Source organism: Mesocricetus auratus, unplaced genomic scaffold, assembly GCF_017639785.1.
Source record: "Mesocricetus auratus isolate SY011 unplaced genomic scaffold, BCM_Maur_2.0 Super-Scaffold_100013, whole genome shotgun sequence".
In the NCBI taxonomy this organism is placed as follows: domain Eukaryota; kingdom Metazoa; phylum Chordata; class Mammalia; order Rodentia; family Cricetidae; genus Mesocricetus; species Mesocricetus auratus.
In genome coordinates this window covers 21,084,839-21,102,926 of record NW_024429196.1, presented here as the reverse complement: position 1 = coordinate 21,102,926, position 18,088 = coordinate 21,084,839, and the positions used below count along the sequence as shown (strand labels likewise).

The following is an 18,088-nucleotide window of genomic DNA, read 5'->3' as shown; positions in this document are numbered from 1 at the left end:
CGTATTTATTTGGGAACTAGGTGGGTGTCAGTCCTCCCAAAAAGACTAAAAAGCCAAAGGAGTAGAAAACATCACATAATAAACTCCTCTCAGTACTAGGGTTATAGGCACCTGTAGGACTACTCAGCTTCTTATGTGGGTGCTGAGATTTGAACTCTGCTCCTCACGGTGGAGGAACAGATGTTCTTAACCACGGAACCGTCTCTCCAACCTAAGATGCAGTATTTTTCTCACATACAAAATGTTATATTGACCAGTTATGCATGTCTCCTAGTATGTGTTGTGAATTCAGTGAGGTGATGGGTATAAAGTGTAACCCCATTCAAGGTTAACATGTCAGCTGTTGTCACCCACAATGAGATGGAGTCAGTGGCCATGAGAAAACATAGCATATATGAAAGGTGGACATTGTCTTGTGTGATATGCTGTTTTAAATTCTGTAAATTATGTTTTATGATAAATATATTTAAAATGCCTATGTGGCAATTGTTTACGTAAACTTAGTGAGATATATTGATGTGTATTTCAGGAGGAATTCATTTGCAAAGGGTATTTTAAATAGCAAAACAGTTAGGACCAAGATGAAGCCTTAGATTTGAACGCTTTACTTCTGCTGAGCCTTCTAGTAATCACTAAAATGTCTGGTTTTATTTCTGCTTTTCCTGTGCTTCTGGCCTATAGGTGTCCAGAACTGGTTTTCAGCTGCCCCATTTAATCCATGCTTTCCTACCTCTTGTTCTTTCGTTGCATTAAAATTAGTGAATTTTCAAGTTAAAGCACAATCTGTTTATTTGAGACTTATTCTTTGAAGCCCAGCAACCTAGTCATTTTAAATGTAGTCAAGAAGTTGTATAACATTCATCATTATCTATCCAAATCCCTTCACTGTCTACAAATGAAGGCCGACACATTAACGAACCCTGTTCTACCCTCTCCTATCCCTGGCTACCACTCCCCCCCTCCAACTCTAGCTCAGTTGACCTATTTTGGAGATTTCTTTTTTTCTTATAAATTTTATTTAAATTAGAAACAATGTTATTTTACATATCAATCCCAGTTCCCTCTCCTTCCCATCCTCCCATGGCTCCCACTGACCTCCCCATCCCATCCCCCATCCACACCCCAGGGAGGGTGAGGCCTTCCATGAGTGATCATCAAAATCTGTCAAGTCATTTGGGGCAGGGCCTAGGCCCTCCCCCATGTATCTAGGCTAAGAAAGTATTCCTCCATGGGAAATGCCCCCCCCCCCCCCCAGTCTGTTTGTGCACTAGGGATACATCCTAGTTCCACTGCCAGAGGTCCCATAGACTGCCCAGTGCTCTGAGGGGGCCTGGTTTGGTCCTATGTTGGTTCCCCAGCTGTGAGACTGGGGTCCATGAGCTCCCACACTTGCTCAGGTCAGCTGTTTCTGAATTTTCCTAGTATGGTCTTGACCCCTTTTTTGTCACCCCTTCCTCTATGAAACTGAATTCTAAGAGTTTGGCTCTGTGCTTAGCTGTGAATCTCTGCTTCTGCTTCCATCAGCTATTGGATGAAGACTCTAGGATGACATTTAAGGTTGTCATCAATCTCATTATAGGGGAAGGGCATTTAAGGTAGCCTCTCAACTATTGCTTAGGTTCCCAGTTAGGGTCATCCTTTTGGATCTCTGTATAATTCCCTAGTGCCAGATTTCTCTTTAAACCTATAGTGACTCCCTCTATTGATGTGTCTCTTTTCTTGCTCTCTTCTATTCCTCTCCCTACTCAATCTTCCTGATCCCTCATGTTCTCCTTCTCCCTCCTCTTCTCCCCTCCTCTTTCTCCTACCTCCCTTGCCCATCCCCCCATTCTCCCAATTTGTTCAGGGGCTCTTGTCCCTTTCCACTTCACTGGGGAACCATGCATGTCTCTCTTATGGACCTCCTTGTTTCCTAGCTTCTCTGAAGGCATGGATTGTAGGCTGGTAAATGCAATGAAAGAAAATGTGTGTGTCTAATTTATTTCATCTAGTGCCATGTTATAGCCAGAATTTTTTTTAATGACTAAACTATTTCCATTACAGGGACATATATTTTTGTTATCTACCCATTCATACGTTAATTGACATTTGGTTTGTTTCACTTTTTGGCTGTTTTAAATGATGCTGGAGCGAACACCCATGGTTAAGGCTTTGCATGGACTTATGTTTCCAGTTATCTCAGGTATATATTTAGGAGTGGAATTGCTGGATCAAGTGGCTGTTCTGTTTACATTCATGTAGAGCTGCCAACCTGTTTTCTACAGTGGCTGTACCTTCTAGTGACCCCACGGTGATATTTAAATGTTCCAGTTCCTCCACTTCTTTGTCAGCATGGGCTATCTTGTCACCTTTAGTCTGTGAAGAAGGGGCCTCACCATGCATTTCCCTCACGGGTGATGTGAGCTTCCTGCTCAACCCTCCTTCTCCCATTTCTATATCTTCTTTGAAGAAATACTCATTCAAATCTTTTTATTGTTGTACTTTAACTTCCATGTTCTAAATACCAGACCTTTTCTCAGATTTTAGAAGCAATTGGAGTGTAGACTGAGGAATCATATGAGTGTTATGAAACAGTGCTTCTTTGTTGCTGAGAGAGCATGGCTTACATCTGTGGCTAGATGGCTTGTTAAAACCACACCTGAAATTAGATGTATTGATTTGTAGAGAGACTGGCATATAGCATGCCACTCATAGTAGCACCACTGAAGATAGAATGTGTTTCCTCTTTCTTAAATTTAAAAAATTGTACACATTTTAATGAAAATAGAATTACATAACTTTCCCTTGTCCCTTCCCTCCCAGGTCAGAACACAAGTTTCCAGAGTGAAAAGAAAGGGTCTGAGATGAAATGCTAAGTTCTAAATTTTCTGAACATCCCTTGTAGTTGTGAGGGATGTCTCAGAGAGAAGTAAAAGGGACAGAATCCTGGACTGGGCGATTGCTCAGTTGGTGAAGTGCCTGCTGTACAGGCATGAGGGTCCAGGTTCAGCTCCTCACAGTCTATGTAAAAAGCTGGTGTGACATCATGCACTGTAATCCTGGCACTGGGGGATGCAGTGGGTAGAGATGGTTGGATGCTTGGAGCTCTCTGATCTGAAATCCTGTCTCAAATCAACAAATAAATAGATGAGGAACAATTGAGGAAGATACCCAACCTTTACCTCTGGTTTCTTTTTTTTTACTTTTTTATATTTTATTTTTAAATTTAAATTAGAAAATTAGAAACAAGGTTGCTTCACATATCAATTCCAGGTCCCTCTCCCTTTCCCTCCCCTCCTCCCGTGCCCTTCCCCCTGCCCCCCCAGTATCCCCTCATTTCCCCAGGGAGGGTGAGGCTCTCCATGGGGGTGTCCATAGTCTGTCATTCATCCAGGGTAGGGCCTAGACCCTCCCCCAAGAGTCCAGGGTGAGGGTACATCTCTCATTGTTGGATGGGAGTCCAAAGTCCATTTGTATACCCGGGATAAATACTGATCTACTATCCAAGGCTCAATAGATTACCTAGGCCTCCTCACTGACACCCACCTTCTATATACATACATACACACAAGTGTGTGTGTGTGCACTCACATATGCATGTGCACACGTATGAACTCAAAAACACACACATACAAGACAGAATCTATAGTACTTACAGTTGTTTAGTAGGTAAACTTTGTTCACTTGAGAATTGAGGGACCAATGCCTGTAACCCAAGAAGTTATGTGCTGTTTTACTCTTTCTACTATGGAAATGAGAGAGAATTGGATGGCAGTGGTCCTGGGGAGATGGTTTACTGTTAAAGAGTGCTTACTGCTTACTGTGCAGGCATGAGGCCGGTGTTCAAACTTCCAGCATTAATGTAAAAAGCTGAGTCTACCCGTGCATCTGCCTGGAGCCTCAATGCTATGGGGATGCTGATGAGGGTCAATGGGGCTGGTTGGCTGCCAGTCTAGCTCCAGGTTCAGCGAGTGATACTGTCTTGGGCAGAGAGTGATGAAACAGGACATCTGACGCTCTCCTCTGGCGTCTGCACAGCACAGTCATCCCCACTGCACACATGTGAAAATGCCACAATATACATATTTATATATGTAGACGGTCAGGAAGAATTACATTTAACAGTGAATGTAATTAGTGCTTCAAGGTAGTAGTGAATCTTGTTGGATTACATTCTGAGGCTTACCATTCACTGAGCTTCTGGAGAGTCATGTAGGATTCCTTGAGATCAACTGTGAGTCTTTTTCTATTACTTTCCCCTCATGCTAAATTGTATTATATGTTTCACACTGACCTGATAATAATCATTTCCTTGCATTCATATAGCTAAACGAATCATTCCATACCATTTGTTAGCATGTATTTTTCTTTCTTCTTCTTTTCTTTTAGCACTTTACATCCCTTAATTTTGTGAGGGAGTCTAATATCAGGGGAATTAGCTGTTGAGCCCAGGCGATATGTTGTTTATATCTGGGGTCCATCAGGCCATAATGTTAAGGAAGTTGATTCTTTTGTGTTCTATGGAGGAATACTCTTTCATTTTAATCTCCTTCTTCAAACAATAGCTATTTGGAGACCCAATGACTTTTCTGTGTCTTTATTATTATTATTATTATAATTTTCCTAAAGAAACCTCAATGCAGCCTTTAAGCTTGAGATTCTTAGAAGACAGTCTGGAGTCATGTGATCTCACTGCTGTTGTCTTCTTTTCCAAGTAAAGTTTGTGAAACAGTTGACGTCTGAAGGCGACTCACAGTCTAGCTCCAGGCCCAAATTGTACCATCTGAACTGCATGCTAATTGAGGCGGGGCCTCACAGGGCTGCAAGCTACCATCTAAGCCCTGTGAAGGAACAGTCCTGTATAATGCCTGTCCCAGGACAGAAGCTCATGGAATGCGTGTAGAGTTACTGAGTAGCTTATCATCTGGCCTCAGACTTCAGGGGACTCCTGTGTCCTGGAGCAAAGCAATAGAGAAAAAATGAACAGAACAATGAAAGAGAAGATGTCAAGAAGAAAAAAACTAAGTAGCAAGGGGTTAAAGTTTTAAACATATTCGAATGCTTTGACATTCATGAGATGGAATGCTATGTCCTCTGTCCTCTAATTCGGATAAGACATAGTGATTGCCTGTGATAAACAGAACATGGTTGGGGCAGTGGAGGGCATACTTCGAAGCTCGGGGACTCCATCTAAGAGGACATGCAGCTCTCCCCTTGTCTACTGGAACCCTACTTTTGGAGCTAGGCTGATGTGTGCTCTATGGTGCTGCTACACCAGGCGACACTTCATTATGGCTGCCCAAGTGCTCCTCCTTCCAATCAGTCTATAGTGTCTCATCTCTATTGTTTTCTAGTAGAGGTTACCAGACTAATTTTCTAAGAAGATTTATGTGTTTATGTACATTGGGGTCTTGCCTGCATGTGAATTTGTAAGAGGATGCCAGATCCCCTGGAACTGGAGTTACAGACTGTTGTTAGCCTCCATATGGGTGCTGGGAATTGAACCCAGGTCCTTTGGAAGAGAAGCCAGTGCTCTTAACTGCTGAGCCATCTCTCTAGTCACAAGACTTATTTTTTTTTTATAAAACACAACTGATGGCAAAACATGTGTTTAGCATGTGCAAGGTCCTGGGTGCCATTCCCAGCACCAGAGCAAAGCAAAGCATAACCCAGGTTACACTGCCCCAAGACTCAAAGTTCTCACTGTCTCTCTTCATTTCCCAGATTAAATGCCAGTTGTCAGTTGTGTTATTGGACACAGAGCACTTAGCACCTGGCATGGTCTGAGTCTTTTCACCCCAACCACACAGCACCTGACCCCAAAACAGTGCCATTTCCCATGTAGACTCCATTCACTCTCTTCCTTTGGTTCCCAAGACATACATCTAGTGGCTCACAAATGCCTATACTCTGACTCCAGTGGGGGAACACTCTCTTCTGGCTTCTGTGGCTACCTGCATACATGTACACATACATTTTATAACTAAAATTAATCTTAAAAATGAAATTATAAACACCCCTGTCACTGTATGTGAGCCGTTATTTACAGGTCCTAGGTGTATGTGAGCCTTTATTTACAGGTCCTAGGTACTGCCTGATCTTTTCCCTGAGATGAGCTGGGGTCACAGAGAGGTACTTTCTTTGGGCCCTAGCTGGGTTGAGGGGTGGTACACAAGATCCTTGTGTGTATTCCCAGGTTGCTCACAGAGAATGTATACCAAAGACAGTAATGGGAAAACAAGACTTCCAATGGAGTGGTGGCTTTCAGCTGCACATGAGGAATTAGTCACCATCCCCAAATATTATAAGACTATAGCCAAGATAGTTTATATCAGCCCAGGAGTTCTAGTTATTTTTCTCTGATGTAGGGTGTCTTTCTGTATGCTGTGAATATGTGTTGCTGCTTTTATTGGTTGATGAATAAAGCTTGTTTTGGCCTATGACAGGGCAGAATATAGCTAGGTGGGAAATTCCAGCAGAGATAGAGAAAGAAGGTGGAATCAGGGAGATACCATGTAGCGGCTTGGGGAATCAAGATGTGAGGTAACAAGCCCCAAGCATCATGATAAAATATGAATTAAATGTATTAATTTGATTGAGAGAGCAAGCCAGTGATATGCCCGAGTCATTGGCCAAACAATTATAATTAGTATTAAGCCTCAGAATGATTATTTAACAAGTGGGAAGTGACAGGCAGGACCAAAAACATTCCTCTATATCTCTCATTGTCAAATAGTTGGCAGAAGCAGCTTATGGGCATGATTTATTTTGCCTCATTGTTTAGGAGGGGACAGCTCATAATGGCAGGGGAGACATGGTGAAGTTCAGGGTGGTGGAAGTTTGTGCTGATACCTTGTCACTATACACACATACATGCACATATACACATGAGCACACATGTACAAACATGCACATATAAGACACATACCAAAAGAGTGAAGTCTCTTCAGGCAGAAGATGCAATTATTTCATATGGGAATTTGATGACCTTTGAGAGTTTCCCCCCATAGTTTAAGGTAGGACATATGAAAAATGTCTCCACTTCCCAGATGCATTTGTCTCACATACCCCACCATGTTCTGCTGGGATGTCATTGTGGGTGTTAAAAGTGAGTGCCCATGAGTAAGAGCAGAATAGTTCCAACCACAGAAACATTCCAAAGACACCCGAGTCCTCTTGTCACGCTAATGGCAGGACAGCAGCTCATGAGTATTTCCCTGGGTTGTTCATGGGACTAGTCAGCATGGCGTGGGACAGCACTGTTGACAGAGGTTGTAATGTTAACATCACGGACCAGTCAAGCCACCTTAAAGCTAAGTCAGCAGGATGGATTCACAGACTATATAAGGTTCCCATCTAACTTGCAAATCCAAGACACAGTGACTTGGTGACCCAGAAGAAACGAGGGTTTCCTGCTAAGCCAAGGACTCCGAGCTAAAGCTGACCACCCACGGTCATCCACTCTCTTGGGAGAAAGAACAAGTCCTCTGCTTCCAACCCTAGAAGCAGCAGCGCTGACCCCTAGCCTCAGAGCTTCTGTCGGGTATCCTCCTGATGCTTGGGGAGGAAGCAGCGCCCTGAACTTTGAACGTGGTTAATAGCATTCACATGGCTTTTGTAGCTCATGAGGTCTGCCCCATCACCTCTTCTGATTAGGGCTGGACATTTGGAGTCTGCATGGCTGGCTTCCTGCAGACTAGGCAGGGAGGCTGAGCTACAGCCAACAATTCCAGGAGGTCACTGGGTCGCTGTTCTCCTCTTTGTTTTCCTGTCCCCCGAAGCAGCATTTTGAATAAACAGCTCTTTCCTCTCAAACCAAGACATAAAAAAGCTTTCTAGTGTCCCCCTGGCTGCAGTACTAGTTTCATTTCCGGTGCTCTGGTGGTGCGTTCCCTCTGAGTCCTTCTGGGGTGCACTACCATGACTAACAGGGATGGGTCAAACAGACCGCATCTTTAATCCTTCCGTTTTGGGAATGGTCTAGCCACAAGACTCTCTTCTGTTCTTGGAAAGATACTATTTTTTAAAGGTTTGTTTTTTTCCTCGCAGCAATCAAGATTTAAAAAATGCCACCAAGAAATATTTCCATTCTTGGTCATGCTTGATATCATGCGTCACTTGGAATTGGATGAAGATAATTAAAACAAGCAGTAGACTCAAATACATGCAGAAATATCAAGACTGCTCAGTGCCGGTGCCGGCAGAGAGAGCTGGTGTCTCTCATCAGCCATGCCCCTGTTCTGTTTCCCCCCTTTTATTGCCTCCATCAATGGCCCCGTACATCTGTGTGAGCAACAGACGTGCATGCACCACTCAAGTACGCAACTGCTAACTATACACAGATACCCGCATTTTTTGATGATGGCTTCTTTAGGACAAACAAACATAAAATGCTTGAAGGGGAAAAAAAGGTTCTTAAAATGTAAATAACATGTTGAATACAACTCTGACTGCTACATGATTAAAAATCATTCCATTTTCTTGTTTACCCCAAGTTCATCTCTTGGAAACCACGGAACCTGGAGACTCGGAAGTCATCCACTCACTTAGCCCTCTCTCTGGGAGGTATCTATTTGATTTTTCTTTTTCTTTTTTCTTTTGCTGTATGACTATATCCAGAGATGGGAAAATTTGGCACTGTTTATCCTTTGGTCTCCTGTTTCATTTATTGAGCTAAATGGCAACAATTCCATTTTCTTGAGGCTAAATCCAGTCTCTCATCTGAGCTTTCATTGTTTCTTGCCTTTTTCATGTAAGGGCCTCCTAGCAGTCTCCCATTTCCATTCTTGTTCCTCCAAAGTTCAACAGCATGCAAGATTTTAAAACAAAGGGGAAAGTCTCATAGTGGGAAATTAGACTATGCAATACACTTTCTTGAAACCTTAGCGTGACTCTCCATGCACTCAAACCCAACTCCTTTGCCATGCTTTTCAAGGCCCCTGCTTCTTCCTCATCTTCTGAAATTTGATAAATTTATTGTCTTCGTAAGCTGTCACCAAAATCCATGTTTAGAACAGTTTCATGATTTTGGGGATAGAAAGATGGCTCAGTGATTGAGAGTGAATGTGCCTCAGTCATGAGGGCTAGAATTCAGATTCCAACATTCACTATGGGAAGTTCCCAAATGCCTATAACCTACAGCTCCAAGTGATCCTATGCCTCTACCAGCCTCCTCAGGCCCCACCACACATATCTGCATACCCTTATACAGAGACACACACGGACACATGCATGCTCATGCATAAATAAACCTTTAATGAAAACATTTGTATAGTCTCAAAAATTATTGTGATACTACTTTCAATCAGTATCTATTTGGCTTCCAAGTACTAAGCAAGCAATAGTCTTTGTAGTTTTGTAAATGTTTCCTTTCCATATTCCTTATAAATGCACTAATATAAATATTTACTCTCTAGTATTTAACTTCTCTTATTAAGCATCAGTTCATGTTTTACATTTATTAGAATTTCATTCCTTTTATTTGATGAAAAATATCTCATGGTGGAGATACATCAGATACTTTTTAATCTGTTCACTAGTTGATAGATATAAGGACTATTTCTGGCTTTTAACCTTTTATTTGGTATATTGTTGCTGTGAGTATTAAGATCCAAGCTTTTCTGTGGACATATGTTTTCATTTCTTTAGTACATTCCAAGTAGTCATATGGGAAGCTGATGACATCATTTTTAGGAAACGTCCAAACAGATTTCTAAAGTGTCTGCACCTTATTATATTCATGTTAACAATATATAAGCTCTGGTCTCTTTACATCATGCTAACAGTTGATGTTTTCTTTCTTATTATGGCCATTGCAGTGACTTATTTTTTCTGTAGTTTTGAAAATAATTATGCGGATTTTAATCCTCTACTGTTTAAATTTTCTGGATGTTAAACCAACCTTGCATTCACCTTGATAATTCTATCTATCTATCTATCTATCTATCTATCTATCTATCTATCTATCTAATTTTTTGTGAAAGGTTTTGTGTCAGTGATTTATTGGGCACACTGATATAACAACTTTTCTTCCTTCCTTCCTTCCTTCCTTCCTTCCTTCCTTCCTTCCTTCCTTCCTTCCTTCCTTTCTTTCTTTCTTTCTTTCTTGTTGTGTGGCCTTGCTAACAGGGTAACACTGACTTAGATAGTCTTTTCTTTTTTACTTTCTGAAAGGTTTTTACAATATTGGCATTCTTTTTATGAGTACACGAGATATTTTACTAACAAAGTAAATAATTCTGTGTTCACTTGGTTCTGAGATTTTGTTTTTCTTTGGAAGATTCGAAATTGCTAGCATAAATACTTTACCTATGAAACTGACCTATTTTTTTATTAAATGAGTTATTTCTTTCTAGGTGTGTCTATTTTTAATCTCTCTCTCTCTCTCTCTCTGTGTGTGTTGTGTGTGTGTGTTTGTGTGTGTGTGTGTGTGTGTGTGAGAGAGAGAGAGAGAGAGAGAGAGAGAGAGAGACAGGGAGGGAGGGAGGGAGGGAGGGAGGGAGGGAGGGAGGGAGGGAGGGAGGGAGAGATTGAGTGTGGAGATGAGAAGACAACCTTGAGTGTTGGTCTTTGTTTTCCATCTTGAGACAGGGTCTGCCACTGTTCATCACTGTATGCCAGGCTCACTGGCTCTCTCCTATCCTCACATTCTTGTTGTAGGGATGTTGGGGATTACACATCCATCCTGACTTTGCATGGGCTATATGGGTTCAAATCCAGGTCCTCATACTTACATGGTGAGAGCTATATCTATTGAGCCATCTTGCCAGCTATGTTTGTAGGAATTGAAAGTTTCATGTATGTAGTCTAATTCATCTACATAACAGTACAATATTCTCTTATACACTTCTTAGTTTTGTGAGGTTGGTAGTGCTTTTCCTTTTTTCCTCCTGACTTTGGCAATGTGTGTCTCTTTCTTATTAGTTAGTGCAATGCAAATTTTGTAAACTGGTTAATCTTTTTAAAAGCCCAACTTTTGGTTGTGTTGATTTTATTGTCTTGCAGTTTATGATTTTGTTCAGCTCTGTTCCAATCATTGTTTTATTGTTTGTTCATCTCCTTCAGCTGTGTTAAGTGGAATTTTAGGCTACTGAGTTAGGCTTCTGACACAGGCACCAAAGCAATGCATTTTTCTTCTTATGCTGTCTCCTATGCATCCAATACATTTTGATGTTGTGTTTTCATTTTCTTTCAGCTCAAAACCTTTACATTTTTTCCTGTGTTTTTCTATTTTGATCTGTGGTTTTTTTAGAAGTGTGTTATTTCATGTCCAAGTATTCCCCAAATTTATTCTTCTCTTGGTTCACTCTTTCTGTTGTGGTCAGAAAACATTGTATAATTTTATTGTGTTTAAGTATGTTAAAACTTGTTTTGTGGCTCAGTGTAAGTCTCTGGAGAATGATCCTTCTGTACTTGATAAAGTTTATGATCTTATTTATGATCTCTGGCTACAGTGATCCAGGAATGTTATTTTGTTGGACAACATTGTTCAGTGCTATGTATTTACTGATTTGCTTTTGTCGTTGCTGCTGTCTTGGGTCTGCCAGTTATTGACCTGGAGTATTGAAATCCCTAGATATTACTGTTATGTAAGTTTATGGTTCATGTATTTTGGGGATCTGCTATCATGAGCACAGACATAAATAACTGTTCTAGCCAGATAAATTGACCTTTAATCACCATGAAAATCTTCCTTTATCTCTGCAAATATGCTTCTTAAAATCTATTTATCTGCTACTCATATTCATGTTTTTATACAGGATATAGTTTTCCTATGCTTTTACTTTGAATGCATTTACTTCTTACATAGTTAGTATATACACAGATCTTACTTTTTTTATCTAACAGACTAATCTCTGTGAATTGACTGGGACATTTAGCCCATTTATATTTAATATAATTGATGTGAATGAATTTCCAAAAGCTATTTGCGTTTCTTATGTATATGTTTTGCTCTTTTTATTATTTATATAAATATATAAGAAGCATTTTTAGCATATTTTTTATATCAATATTGACTTTCTCACTACAAAAAAATAGGCCATTAATTTTAGTAATTGCTCCAAGGGTTACAATATTATTCTTAACCTATCACAGTCTCTTTAAAACTAATATTTAGTACCTTTATTCTGCTTATAGTGTTGGAAGTTATGCTGCATACTACCAAAGAAGAAAGAAACACCAATCCAGCTACAAATCCTGTGATCAACAGTGGTGACCCGCCTGCAAGATACGCTGGCCCAACAGTGGCAGAAATGTTGTGGGAGTGACCACCACTATGTGATTGGATTTAAGACCCACTCCATGAGATGGAACCCATGAGTGACACTACTCAGTAGGCCAAGAACCCGGGACTACAAAGGCCATGGACTTAGGGGAAAACAAACTGCTTAATAGTAGGCCCCATGCCCAGAAGTAAAGCCAACACAAAACAAATTCAGTGGTATTTTTGGAGGAAGGTTTTTGGGGATGTTTTGCCTCATGCTTTGTCTAGACATAAAATAAATAAACAAACCAGCAAATAAAAACCCTATAGGTCTTTTGTTTATATATTGCATTTTCTGATTCTCCTGGTTCTCTAGCTTTCACTTGAGACACTGAGAGTTCTTAGCTTCCATATTCTTAACAAATCAATACCCATAATAAAACTTCTCTGATCTACAACAATCTCCTCCTTATTACTGGGGGATGGGATGGTTGTTCTTGATTGTCAACTTGACTACATCTGGAATGAACTAAAACCCAAATGACTGGCATACCCATACAGGACTTTTTTTCTTAATTAAATCATTTGAAGTTGGAAGTCCCTCTTCTAATCTGATCTTTGAGGCTGAATAGATAAAGTCTTAATCCACGTCTCTTCAGATTGGAAGATCTGCCTTTAATCTGGGCCACACCTTCTGCTGGTAGACTATATAAAGGACATGGAAGAAGGAAGCTCTCTCTCTCTTTGCCTGCATGTATGCATATGCCCCACATGTGTGCCTGGTGCCTGTGGAGCTTAGAAGAGGATTCTGATCCCTGAGAAATGGAGTTAATTGGTTTGAGTCATCACATGGGTGCTAGGGACAAAACATGGGCCCTTGGGAGAAGCAACAAGCATCCCTAACTGCTGAGCCATTCCACAATATTCATATTTTAGTTTCTGGGAAATGCTATTTCTATATGTTCCATTTTTTTGCCTTCTATTATTTTGCCTATTATTTTTGCTTTCATATCATTCAAACATCTCTACTCAGACTGTCTTTTCATTTTGCTTTATTTTCCTCATAGAAATCAATATTACTTTATAAATTATGTTTAATTATGCTTTACTTCAAACTTCAAAGGGCAAGGGTTTTGCCATGTGTTCTATCAAGTCCTCAGATTAATTCAGCGTGTATCACATCTTGGCAAGCATCTGCTGAGAGACTGAGTTGAAAATGAAATTGAACTTTGCTTCTTTCCTATGCATGCCTTAAACTCATCTGTCCTTTTCTTGTTATAAAGATATTTGTTTAGTGTCCACCCACAATACTTAAAGTATTTCTGGGAAATACAAATGCCCTTCTAAGCAATGTGAGCCTTGGCCTCAAGCAGGAAGCAAGAGTGGATGTCTTGCAGTGCTGCAAGGCAGAGAACTCACACTGGATTGATGGTTTGTAATATGTCTTGGGGAAACTTTAATCCACTGAGCATCTCTACATAAAATATTTATCACAGAAGTGGTCCTTTCTGGGCTTACTGATTCCTTCTACTTTCCTTTCACCATTCTCCAACTCTTAAATGTAAACAAGGATGCATTTTACCAGTCTGAGTTGCAATGACTGTTTACCATTAGACAAATTAGATGATATGGACATGTTGACAGGAAGATTACTAGAGCATTCATAGAGAGAAAAGAGAAGTTTAAATACCACAGTAAAGATGACTAGCCCTGAGATGAAGGTCAGGGACTCACCTCTTTTCTGAACAGAGGATGCAAAGACAGAATGGGCACCTAGGAAAAGCTGTAGCATAAGAGCGAACAGAGAGTTCTCGTCTGGTCCACAGGACAGAGGACTGGTGTGTTCTTGGTGGAAAGGGTTAGAGCTGGGAGTAAGAGAGAGGTCTCCAAATAAAGAAAGCATGACATCTGGAGACTCAACAGGTATTTACTGGCTCTGTATGGAGCGTGAGGAGGGACATCACAAGCAGAATGTGCCGATGGTAGAAGGAGCAGGCCATCCACTTCATAGCGGCTTCACCAATGTTTTTTAAATTTGGCTTCAATTGGGTCATCACATTAGCATTGAATGTGTAGCCACCAAGCATAAGGAATGAAGTTCTAGAAAAGCTATATGGGATGAGTCACTTTAGGGTCCAAATATCTGTGGGGCATATTCTGAGTACAATTCATGACAGTATTTAAGTGGTGACTGCATGGACATTTTTGTGTGAAATTCCTATTAAGTATACACTTGCAGAGATGATTTCTTTATTGCTGCACGAATGCTATGCAATGTGGTTTGTTTTAAAAATAACATCAGTGAGGTATCTGATTAGCTGTCCCTCTTGGCGTGTTGTGATTGGTTAAAGGTAGAAGAGATACGCATTTAGCTGCTTCATCCTTGGAGTATGGGACTCAAGCTTATGTGTAAAAATAGAAAGTTTGGAGTCCTCAAAGGTCTTCTTAATAAGAAGGATTAGGAGTGGAATGGATAGAGACTACTCAGGACTGCCAAAGTCCCCATGCTGTTGCTTTCTGGGTATGGGGACTGATTTGGAGAAGAGTAGCCATATGATGGTGCCTGCCATGCATCTTTCTTCTAGTAAACTCATACTGTCCTTTAGGAAGGAAGGGACTGCAGTATCCCATTTGTTTCAAGAGTCAGTGATGTTGCTGACAGCAAGACAGACCTCAGTGTGGGAGCTGAGTGACTTCGTTTTTACAGAGCAAACTATATTTCACCTCACCTCCTCTTCTTTTCAGTATGTGTTCTTAAGGTTCAACCCACAGTTATTCTGTCTTTGAAAGCAATAATGTGTTCTTCCAACCAAATACTCAAGCATTGCCTTTTGAATCACCAGGGCAAAGATTCTTCCCTACATCTGTCCCCTGCAAAGAGTATTTCGGGAAAATGAATCACACATGGCATTCTGCTCAGATGACGCCGGCGGGCTCTGATGGCAGGTCTCCAGGGAGATTTGGGTTAGATAGTTAGTCACCATGTCCTATGGACTGTGCCTTTGAAACGTCTCTCTCATCTTGTCTTTGGAATGTTTCTGTTCTTTTTCCTGCTCCATGTTGTTTTGGCTGCCACTTTTTAATCTCTTTTCTGGTTTCCAAAGCCTGGCTTTCAGCACTTTGTAGCTGGTCAGTCTGACTTCTTGCTTACAAACTTGAAGTAGCTCCCTATTTTCTTATTATGGGATGGACACATCCCTGCCTAACATTAAAGCCTCCTCTCATCTGATCCCAAATGACTCATCCAAGAATGATTAGACCTTCCTCCATGCCTCAGATCCTCTGTTCTGATGGGGTAAGAGTCCTCCTCACTAATTACCAAACCTGGATCCAAAAGCCTTGTTTGCTGTCTAATTTACTTTTTTATGAGCAAAACAATACCCCTGCCTCATCCCATCTGCCTCCTCTTTCAGGACTCAGTCTTCCAGGGCCAGTGCTTCTGCTTTCATTCTTCTATAAATTTCTCTAGAGCTTCCTGCTCTATCAGCAACTCTCGAGTTTTGCCCAAACTACTGTTGTTACTAATTGTTTTCAAAGTTTTAGGGCTAATGAGATGTCTCAGCAGGCTTGGCAGCTTGAATTCAATCCTGGGATTCCACAAGGTGGCAGAAGAGAACCAACTTCTGAGAATGCCCAATGAAACACACACACACACACACACACACACACACACACACACACACACACACTTTTTCTGAATTATCTTAGAATAATTGATATACTTTGAGGAACTGACTCTAATCACCTTCAGTGGTAAAAAATGCAGATCAAGCATGTAATTATTAAGAATTACTGTGGGTTAGGATTGTTGAAAACACTTTAAATGCATCAAAGATGTGCTAGAGTTATCATCATTAAAAGTATTAGTGTGTGTGTGTGTTTGTCAGAGTTTTACATTTTACATCCTTTGTCCTCCTTAATTGCTCTCAATTGATCAATCTATCGTGTATGTATGCATGTATCCACCCACCTATGCACCTATCCATCTATCTATCTAGAGTCACGCTCTCCCATGAAATCCCAGCTCTCTGATTTGGTGAGACTAGTCACCAACAAGACCCATTAGTCATTCTGTCTTTGCTACACTAGTTCTGGGACTACAGACACGCACATTTAAAACACAGGTGCTAGGGATCAAACTCAAGTCCTGTGCTATGCACAGGTACTTTATTGACTGAGCCATCTCCTTGTTCCCATTGTGAGAAATTTCAGTATCTTTAGGGGACTGTGGTTTCTGGCATTACAGGTGTGGAATGAGGCAGGATATGCTACACATTCTGAAAATTCTCAAGGTATAGTCACTCTGTGACCAGTATCTTTTTAAGTTCTGTAGGTCTTCCAATAACACTCTTTGTCCATTATCAAAGATGACAAGCTAGACAGCATCTTCAAAGGAGCTTGCCATTAGTTCATCACCAGCCTGTGTTCTCAAGAAAATAACACAACATTCTTTTAAATGATTGTTCCAGAGACCAGGCTGGGGCACTTTACCTCAAGATGATAAAGATTAGGTTGCTGAATGTGACATCTTGAGAGGAGGAGCTCCTCTCTGGGGCATTGACATGAACTATGGGTTTAAATAGATAAGAACTTGAGACAAGAAGGTATATGGATAGCTATGCTCATGGTCAAGGTATGCTATTCTTGATTGTTTTCTCAGCTCTAGCCTTGAAGGTAGTCCAAGTCCTGATTGTTTATGAGGACAAACTTTTGCCAGGAGACAGTCACTTCTGCTTTGGAGTACAGTCTCACAAGCATGCATGATTATTCCACAAGGCCTTGCTATTTCTAAAATACAAGATAGCTATTGGTTTAGGACAATGACTTACCTTCATGCCTTCAGCCTTGAGAGGAAATGAAAGAGGTTGTGTAAGCAGACATTCCTTGAGTGACTACCATGCCTGTGCAGAGGTAGGCAGGACCCAACATAAGGAGACAGACACAAACTGAAAGCAGAGATGCCAGCCCTCATCTTGCTCACAGTTACTTCATGAGCTCAAGTGAGGAGTGATGTATTACGCAAAAGTAGCTTCTAAATGCCTGTTATGACACCTCCTCATCACTTTAGTTTTATGTGAAATATAAGTAACTAAGGTATTGGGACAATAAACTCCACCCTAACTTGTATGACACTGGGCCTCTTGTGTTTATTGTATTCAGGTTAGAGAATTTAGCTTGAATGATTTCCCAGGGATGCAGGTAGCTTTGTAAAAGGATCACCAGCAAAGTAGCCATTCCTTTCTGACGTTTTCTCTGGAGACATAAATGAATAAGTTCAAAGGATTGAGGGTGTTGTTTCAGGAGACATATCCACAGTATAGAATAAGAGATCTGTTCAAACCCTCAAATGCAGTGGAGTACATCTTGTTTCTCTTCTGTCTTCCAGTGATTATTGCAGTCTTCAAAGCCTGATCTGCTCCATTATCATTTTGGTCACCAAGTCTATCTAGATCTGTTACATCATCTCCACTCACCTCTTGATGTCTTCCATTTTAGGACTTTTGCAGTGGAGTTTAGATTTAGAAAACATGCGTTTGGATGGAAGGACTTGTCTCTATATCAAGGATGACAGGGCTATTTTGAAGTCAAGATTAAACGTGGTAAGCAAGTGTTGAAGTCTTAGTTTCAACATACTAATTAAAACCCAGACCTTGCCTTAATGCTGCATGCACCATGTGGATAGTCACAGAGATTTACAGTTAGGGATGGGGATATCTGTCTCTCAATGTTGCCACCTCTTAGTTGGAGCAGGAAGCTGGGGAATATGTGTTGTTGTAGCCTTCAAGGGTGACTGGAGAAGCTGAGCAGAGTTCAGCAGGCTAGGGGATCATTCCCTCTCTATGCAGGCTGCTAGAAACCAATCGCTCTACACTCTAGGCATCTCCATCCAAGTCTGTGTCTGGT

At 40.9% G+C, this 18,088-nt stretch overlaps 1 long non-coding RNA gene across 3 annotated transcripts in view; it reads left to right on the top strand.

Moving 5' to 3' along the window:
- LOC121143752 overlaps nucleotides 1–12,506 on the top strand; it is a 32,704-nt gene extending 20,198 nt beyond the window's left edge. For all 3 annotated transcript variants that reach the window (XR_005881078.1, XR_005881077.1, XR_005881079.1), the window contains exon 3: nucleotides 12,118–12,506. This is a non-coding gene — a long non-coding RNA (uncharacterized LOC121143752). The remainder of the gene's footprint in view (nucleotides 1–12,117) is intronic.
- The last annotated feature ends 5,582 nt before the right edge of the window (nucleotides 12,507–18,088 follow it).